Source organism: Lactuca virosa, chromosome 5 (genome assembly GCF_052849685.1).
Source record: "Lactuca virosa cultivar CGN04683 chromosome 5, Lactuca_virosa_CGN04683_v6, whole genome shotgun sequence".
NCBI classification, from domain to species: domain Eukaryota; kingdom Viridiplantae; phylum Streptophyta; class Magnoliopsida; order Asterales; family Asteraceae; genus Lactuca; species Lactuca virosa.
The window spans coordinates 100,715,123-100,723,405 of record NC_136430.1 but is presented as its reverse complement, the minus strand read 5'-3'; the positions used below and the strand labels follow the sequence as shown (position 1 = coordinate 100,723,405).

General features: G+C 40.4%; 1 pseudogene; it reads left to right on the top strand.

Annotated features, from left to right (window-relative positions):
- Nucleotides 1-266: 266 nt before the first annotated feature.
- LOC145111527 (putative mitochondrial protein AtMg00820 pseudogene) lies at nucleotides 267-1,482 on the top strand (annotated as a pseudogene).
- Nucleotides 1,483-8,283: the final 6,801 nt, after the last annotated feature.

Here is an 8,283-nt window from a genome sequence, read left to right as displayed (position 1 = left end):
CAATACCTGACCTGGAGCACTCAGAAAATCACAACGGTCAAGGTCTTGAAGCCCACTTCGGCAGGGAAATTTATTAACATTAAATTCAAAGTGACCCGACGCTCTGATAGCTCGGTCCATATGATTCCTTGGCTGACCTACCGAACTTGAACCCTCACGACTGGTTACTCCTTAATAATATTTTGCTGACCAATCCACAGGAGTATCAGCCTATTATCGATCATATCAAGCGGATGCTTGTATGTTATATTAATGAAGTCGCGAAGATGGATCAGGAGATCGTTGCTGCTATTCATAAGCGAACCACTGTGAAAGCGATTGCAAAGGCAGGCGATGTAAATGCAATGGTTAAGGGAAAGATCGATCCAAAATGTCACATTGTTATGTTCACAAGTGGCGAAGGTCAAAAATGCATGTTCGCTCTTATTGACAAACACCTATTTTCCACTTCTTGTTTGGAGCACATTTTGGAGATCATACATAGGTGTAATCAGAACAGTCATGCTGATAAGAAATTGTTCACTGATATGCTTCGCTGGTATATTCAGTTTCGTCAGACGCTTCTTGCGATCATCCCTCGGCTCTTCAAAGTTGTAAAGAAGATCAAGGTCACTCAACCGAAGTAGTCTCTCGCCTCAATTGACGCAAAGGGGAGATTGTTAGGTCTGGTGTTGCGTCTGTGGGTTCGGCTATAGGTCCATTTAGTTAACCCGGTTTGGGCCTGTCCAACCGTGGATAAACATTAGGGTTAGAATCCAAGCGAACCTCATGCTTCAAGCGAACCTAATGCTTCAAGCAAACCACCAAAAGATAGCACGCCGCTGCAGGGGGAGGATTCGCCTCCATCAAGAAAAACAAGATTCGCCTCTCCAGGGGGAGAACTCGTCTCCAACCATAACTCATGAAAGTCCAATCGAGGGGGAGAATTCTGAACCTGATGTTGAAATCGTCTCGTCATTCGAGGGGGAGAATCAAAATACAAATGATAATTCGGATGATCAATCAGAATTCGAAGAGGAAGTAAATGTTGAACTGGATCCTGCCTACGATCCAAATTATCCTCCACTCACTAAATGGACAAGAGATCACCCGAAGACACAAGTGATTGGTGAATCATCTAAGGGAGTCGTTACACGTTCTCAAGTTAAAGCGAAACAATCTGCCGTATTCTCTCAAGTGGAATATTGCATGTTTAATTCATTTTTCTCCAAGATAGAACCGAAAAACGTCTACACTGCACTCGATCATTCTTATTGGATACAAGCTATGCAAGACAAACTCAACGAGTTTGAGCGAAACCGAGTCTGGAGACTGATTCCTACTCCAAAGGATGCATCGGTAGTTGGTCTAAAATGGGTATTCCGTAACAAGATGGATAAAGAAGGGAATGTGATACGAAATAAAGCGAGACTTGTAGTGAAGGGATATTGTCAGGAAGAAGGGATCGATTATGAAGAAACCTTCTCTCCAGTTGCAAGGTAGGAATCCGTGCGTATCTTTCTTGCATACGCACCACATAAGAATTTTGAAGTCTTTCTAATAGACGTTAAGTGTGCTTTCTTGAATGGGGAATTGGAATAAACTGTTTATGTTGAACAACCACCAGGTTTCTAAAAATGTCTAAATTCAGACAAGGTTCGGTTAACCCAACCTTCTTTCGTAAGAAAGAGGGTGACCACCTAATGATAGTCCAAATTTATGTCGATCGCATCATCTTCGGTTCCACGAATCCCAGCTTAACAGCTGAATTCCGAAAATTGATGGAGACTAAATTTAAGATGAGCTCAATGGGTCCAATTAAGTTTTTCCTTGGCCTGAACATAAGATAGGGACCAGAAAGTATATTCATCAACCAGGAGGCTTACACAAAGACTTTGCTAGCAAAATTTGGCATGATGGGAGACTCAAGAGTAAAGGTTCCAATGGCTTTCGGGACGAAGCTGACATCATCCCTGGATAAACCAACTGCTGACATGACCCTCTATCGTCAGATGATAGGGTTACTAATGTATCTTACAGCTAGTAGACCATATATCATGTTTTCTGTTTGTTATTGTGCCAAGTTCCAAGCCAATCCATGCGAACCTCACATGGTGGCTGTTAAGAACATCCTCAGATATTTGAAGTGAACCTCGTCTCTCGGTATGTGGTATCCAGCTAAATTAGGTTTCTTTGTTCAAGCATTTTCTGATGCCTATCTTGGAGGATGTGGTCTAGACCGAAAGAGCACAACTGGAGGTTCTCAATTTCTTGATGGTAAACTAGTCAGCTGGCAGTCTAAGAAGCAAACTTGTGTATCCCTATCCACTGCCGAAGCTAAATATATTGCTGCAACATCTTGTACCTCATAAGTCATCTGGATCCAAAGCCAACTAAGAGATTATGGGCTGAACATGAAGAAAATTCCTCTATATTGTGACTCAGAAAGTGCAATCCGTATCTGTCACAACCCAGTGCAGCACTCCAAGACGAAACACATTGCACTGCGATATCACTTCATCAAGGATCACGTAGAATATGGTAATGTCGATGTTCACTTCGTTCGATCTGCTGATCAATTGGCTGACATATTCATGAAAGCTTTGCCTGAAGCAACCATCAATAGAATACTCCAAGGCTTAGGAATGATGGAAGCTGAATCTGTACCGAAACCATCTTCGTCTCATTAAGTTTCACTTTCGCTTTCGCCTCTTTAAAAATTAACAAGCGAAATAGAGCGAACGCTCAGTCTATTTCGGTTCCGGAATTTTAGGTAACCGAATTGTACCGAACGCTCGGTATATTTCGCCTCATCTATATAAAGGCGAACGTCCGGCTGCTTCGTTATATATACTTTTTGTACATTTATTTTTTTTTCTTTCTGGTTTTATGTCTTTTTCAGAAAAATATAAAATACAAAAATATTTTCTTCTTTTTATGTCTTTTTCAAAAAAATCTAAAATACAAAAATATTTTTTTCTTCTTTTTATGTTTTTTTAGATCTATCAAAACACAAAAATATTTTCCTTGTATTTCCTATGGATTTTATCAAACTTGCTGCTTGTCTCAACCATGAATCATGGGGAAGGTATATATTCTTACTCTGTATACTAGCTAAGTGTCCCTAGAAGCATGCTGTTGCATGTTGTCCAAAGCCTCACGAACTCTAAGTGAAACCTTACCGATTCGATATATACCAATCGTTTCTTCCCAATCAGGCTGCAAAAATCACTTAAGTAATGAGCTAAATTACTCTTCTCACCGAAGTTAAGAGTTATCTACTTTGTCCTAAATGTATAGCAGAGGTAATTTCGGTTCTTTAAACCATATTCATACTTTTCTCCATCATCTTTCGTTTCATAGATGTAACCCTTGAGACTGTCAGCATTTACCACTGAGGTTTATGGTTACACAACATCTGTGTTAATGATCTTAGTTTCGTTTCACCACGTACTAAGTGAAACCCAAAATCCAACACCTTAAATAAATTGATGGTGAACAATCAAGCGTTCTACTTTCTCACATATGCATTATCGAAACCACTTTTAGGGAATGTACCAAGAAATATCTTTTATTTTTCTTTGCGAGATTATGAAATATTCTACCACAAAGATATTTCTTCCCAAAAGATCCAGTTTTTATTTTTGTTTTGAGATTTCTAACCCTATCACCAAGTCACTGAAAGATGCACACACCTACTTGATGTTTTTGGCTACACCAGCCACACAAGTACTTCACTCAACTTTCGGTCTTATCTCAAGATCCGTAGTTCGGTCGAAGCGAAAGATACCTTATAGCCTAATATTGAAAAGATGCCTTTCAATGCTTCTTAACAAGCATGTGATCGTACTTCAACGGGAAACTACACAAACACTTCTAAGTCTCTCTTGACTTTGAAGGAAGAGATTCGTGACCAGGATCCACTATTTCGTGTCTATAAAGACATCACCAATATCCCACATAAATCATTTGCTTTATTTCTTTTTCTTTGGCACACTCTTGCACGATAATCTTTATGATTTTCCAAAAGTCTTGTTCGTGGCACTAGTGACAAGTTTCAGCTTTACTGTTTCGCCTCTACTACACAACGGTACTCGCATTTATTTTGAAGCGAAAGGGCAGTTTGTTTATTTGAAAAGGAACTTGAAACGGTTGGATAGAAAGCAGAGGCGGTGAATGGATAAGATTTTGGGAAAGGCGCGTGAATTTGAAACGTTTCTCTATCATCACGCCGCCTGACACGCCTTTTTATAGTTGTCACATCCCACTTTTTTAGGCGTCGTTTCAGAATATCACGCAATCATCCTTAAACGATTTTTCTCTCTCCTGGATATCGTATAAAGGGTTTTTGTCTCACTCCTTTTTTCTCTTTACCACTCACAAAAACAATCGAGCATACAAAAGGCGATTTCTATCTCTCTACTGTTCATCTTCTTCACCAAGCTTTAACAATGGCATATTCTTCTTCAGTTCAAGAACATACTGCACAATCCTCTTTTCTTACAATCAAGCCCAACCAGAACTTGATCATCGATTTGGTACCTTACAAATATGATGCTTACATGTTACAGGTTGTGGAGTGCCTGAAATATTCAACACTGGTGACTGCTCTTACCAAGGCTGATGTTGTACCGATGTCACTTCTTTCTCAAGTGTACTCTTCTGCAAAGTACCTCAAGGATGAAGAGAGAATTATGTTCGAGATTGTCTATAAGAAGACTTCCGTTTCCAAACTTAGGTTTTGCCCTCTTTTAGGGCTGACCTATGTCGACTCAATGGTGAACCCCGACTCTATTACTACTGCTCAAATCTTCAAAATGTTCTACAATATGGAGTATACTTATGTAGTCACCACGATTACCAAGGTCAAGAAGTCCTATCTTTCTCCTCAATGGAACGGGTTGCTTACTCTTCTTTCTAAAAGCTTCTCAGAACGGGTTGTCGGGTCTGATGGTGCAAGCAAAGCTTTCATAACCATCCTATATGGTCTGCATCATGGAGTCAATCTCGATTATGGGTCAGTTCTCTGGACCCAGTTGGTTTAAAGTTTAAATTCTTCTTCTCGTCACACAAAGATTTCATTAGGGAGATTCTGGACCATAATTACTCAAAGGGCGATGGATAAATTTCAAGTTCCAGTCATGGTAGATTCCTTAATGCCTGATATTGCTACGTTTTACACCACGAAAATCATCATGGCAAATTCTTCGAAGTTTTCGTTCCTTGGATCAATTCCGGAAATCATATATCAATGTGTTTCATCGGTCAGCACCATCATCAGTGAGTACAAAAAGCTTTTATCTTCGGACCGAGACCATTAAATCCTGAGATGCAACAATCGCTTGATGCAGCTGATAAACCAGCAAAGTGTGGCAAGAAAAGGGATACTAAAAAGGAAGTTGAAGAGGTGTCGTCCTCTAAACCTGTTACACCCAAGAAGCGAAAGGGTTCAACCGCCGAACCCTCGGCTCATAAGAAGCGATAGACGAAGAAGATGACGCGCAAGCCGAAATCACCATCATCCAATGATAGTGAATATGTTCCGTCTGATCGAGATGAAGAGACTGAAAACGAAAAGGAGCATGATCAGTCTGATGATTCGGTCCATGAAGTCACACCTGAGGTAATGTTTAATGACTCAGTTCCATCCCCACCTCCTTCTCCTCCTCATTCTACTGTTCCGATTTCAATTGCTCCATGCCCTCCTCTAACTTCTTCTCCAAATCCCACTTCTACACCATTACCCCCACCACTATTCACCGAAACCACCACCAATACTACTTTTACTGTACCTACACCTCCTGTCAATACATCTGATGCGGGGGCAAGAACTTCCGATGTTGAAACCCCCATTACCTCAAAACCTTTGTCTCCAATCAACTCAGACGAATCAGATACCATTCTTCGTGGCGCCGATATGGATTTCGATACTTTCCACTACAGTCCCTACATTGTTCAGAGTGATGAGGATGATGATGCCCCTGTCACCAAAAGGCATCTCAAGGCTTTAAATGAGAAGCTTGATACTTTGCTCGCTTCTTCCTCCCAACCATCTACATCAGCATATTCCAACGCTACTATTCAAGCTCTTGTGGCTACCATGCTTAAACATCTTGAATCTTCTATCGAGAAAGCAACAAAGGCAGTTGATGATTCTTCAAAACTCTTGCAAGAAAGCGACCGAAAATGTTGAAAAACTAATTTCTGATGCAAAATTATTTTTAGAGTCTCTTCAAGCTGCAGCTCAGCAAAATGCTAACACTGTGAATTCCTCTGTTGAGAAGCTCACAAATTCACTACAAGCTGAACAAGCGAAATTTGAAGCCATTCGTATAAGTATCCAAACTGATCAAACTGCACTACAAACGTCTATCAATTCTCGTCTTGACCAGCTCCAGTCTGATTTAGCCCTGGAAAATAAGGTGATGGATGAGCTCGCTCGACACACAACCTTGGTCAAAACTCAGTCTGTTAAGCTCAACCAAACGAACAAGGAGATTGGTGATCTCAAATCTGAGCGTGCTGTTGTGAAAACTTGTGTCAGTGATGTTCATGCTCTTCTGGTTGATCTTCTGGATGCCCATGATATAGTTCTCACCATCACTATTAGAAGACGTTTGGCTGAAAAATTGCGTCCGACACTTGCACTTTTGAGCAGAATCGAAGGTGTTTCGGCGGATGTCTCTCCAAAACAAGGGGGAGAAGCAGGGCAAGCTCCACCAAACCAAACCTCCACAAGCCAAACTCAAAAAAGTGAAAATCCTCAACATCCTCTTGTTAAACCAAGTGTCACTAATGAGCCGAAGGATAATGAAGCTTCGGGTTCTACAGTTCAAGATAAAGGAAAGAAAATCATTGACGAAAGTGGAGTAGAAAAAAGTGTGAATCAAGAAGAGTTGTTAAAGCAGACTCGTGAAACCGAAGAAAGGGAAAGAAAAACTAAAGATACCCATGGCATTTTGGAACGAAGCAAATCTCTTTTTCCATTATGGACATTGGAAAACCTATTGAAGGAAGCGATTGAATCCCCTAGTACTCGTTGGCTTGAACCAGTCATTTCCTTTGACTTGGTTAATTCTGAAGACTCGCAATTTGATATGCCGAGCACCCGAAGGGCATTTGTTTTTCATTGTTTTGAGCCAATCGCTTATGTTCCCTCTCCAGACCCGAAGATTGATAGAGAACTGATTGATTACTACCTTGCTTTCTCGCAACCTCAATATCTGAACTGGAGTGCAAAGAAGATTACTACGGTCAAGGTTTTGAAGCCAGTTGTTGCGGGGAAATTTATTAATGTGAAGTTCCGGATTACTCGTGGTTCTGAAGATTCGGTTCATGAAATATCTCTTGCTGATTTGCCAAATCTCAATCCTCATGACTGGATTCTGCTGACTAACATTCTTTTGTCTAATGAGCAGAAGTACGAACCCATTCTAGATCATTTAAAGAGAATGTTGGTTTTGTATATACATGAAGTAGCGAAGCTTGATCAGGAGATTGATTCGGCTCAAAAGAAGAAGCCTACTGTCAAACCCATCAGCAAGGATAGTGATGTGAACAAGATGCGTATGGGCAAGATTGATGCCGAACACTTGACGGTGATGTTTACCAAAGATGTTGGAGGTTCGGCTCCTCCATTAAAATCCCTGTTCGCCTTGTCCGATAAGCATCTATTTTCCACTGTTGCTCTTGAACATATTCTGGATATAATAAACAGATGTAAATCCAATGATGATGTTGAACAGAAGATCTTCAATGACATGCTTCTGTGGTATATCAAATTTCGTCGCAGCATTCTTACTATTATACCGAAGCTGTTCAAAACAGTAAAGAAGACCAAGCAGGTCCTGCAACAGTGATCTTTCGCCTCAATTGACGTAAATGGGGGGGGGGGATGTTGGGTTTAATAGATTGCGTCATTGGGCTTTGTGTTCAGTCCATTATGTTCACATTTTTGGGCCTGTCCAGCCGTGTTTCATTTATTAGGGTTTACTTTATATAGTGCATGCATGCACCATAGTATGTATGCTTTTTTAGTGTTAATTCTCTTGAATCGTATTGTAACCCCAGCACACGTCTACAGTATCAATTCTTCATAGAGTTCTTCTGAGGTTGTGGCTAATTAATCATTCGACATAAGCATTGATTCATCTGGTGTTCTTATTTACATCGTGTTCTTGATTTATCTGACTAAGAATTTTATCGATCTAAAGTGTTTTTAATCTCATCAGTTAGTACACTCGAAGTTAGTATAATATAAAGTATAGCCTCTATCTGTCTGTATTATTGGAGCCTAAAAGTGTA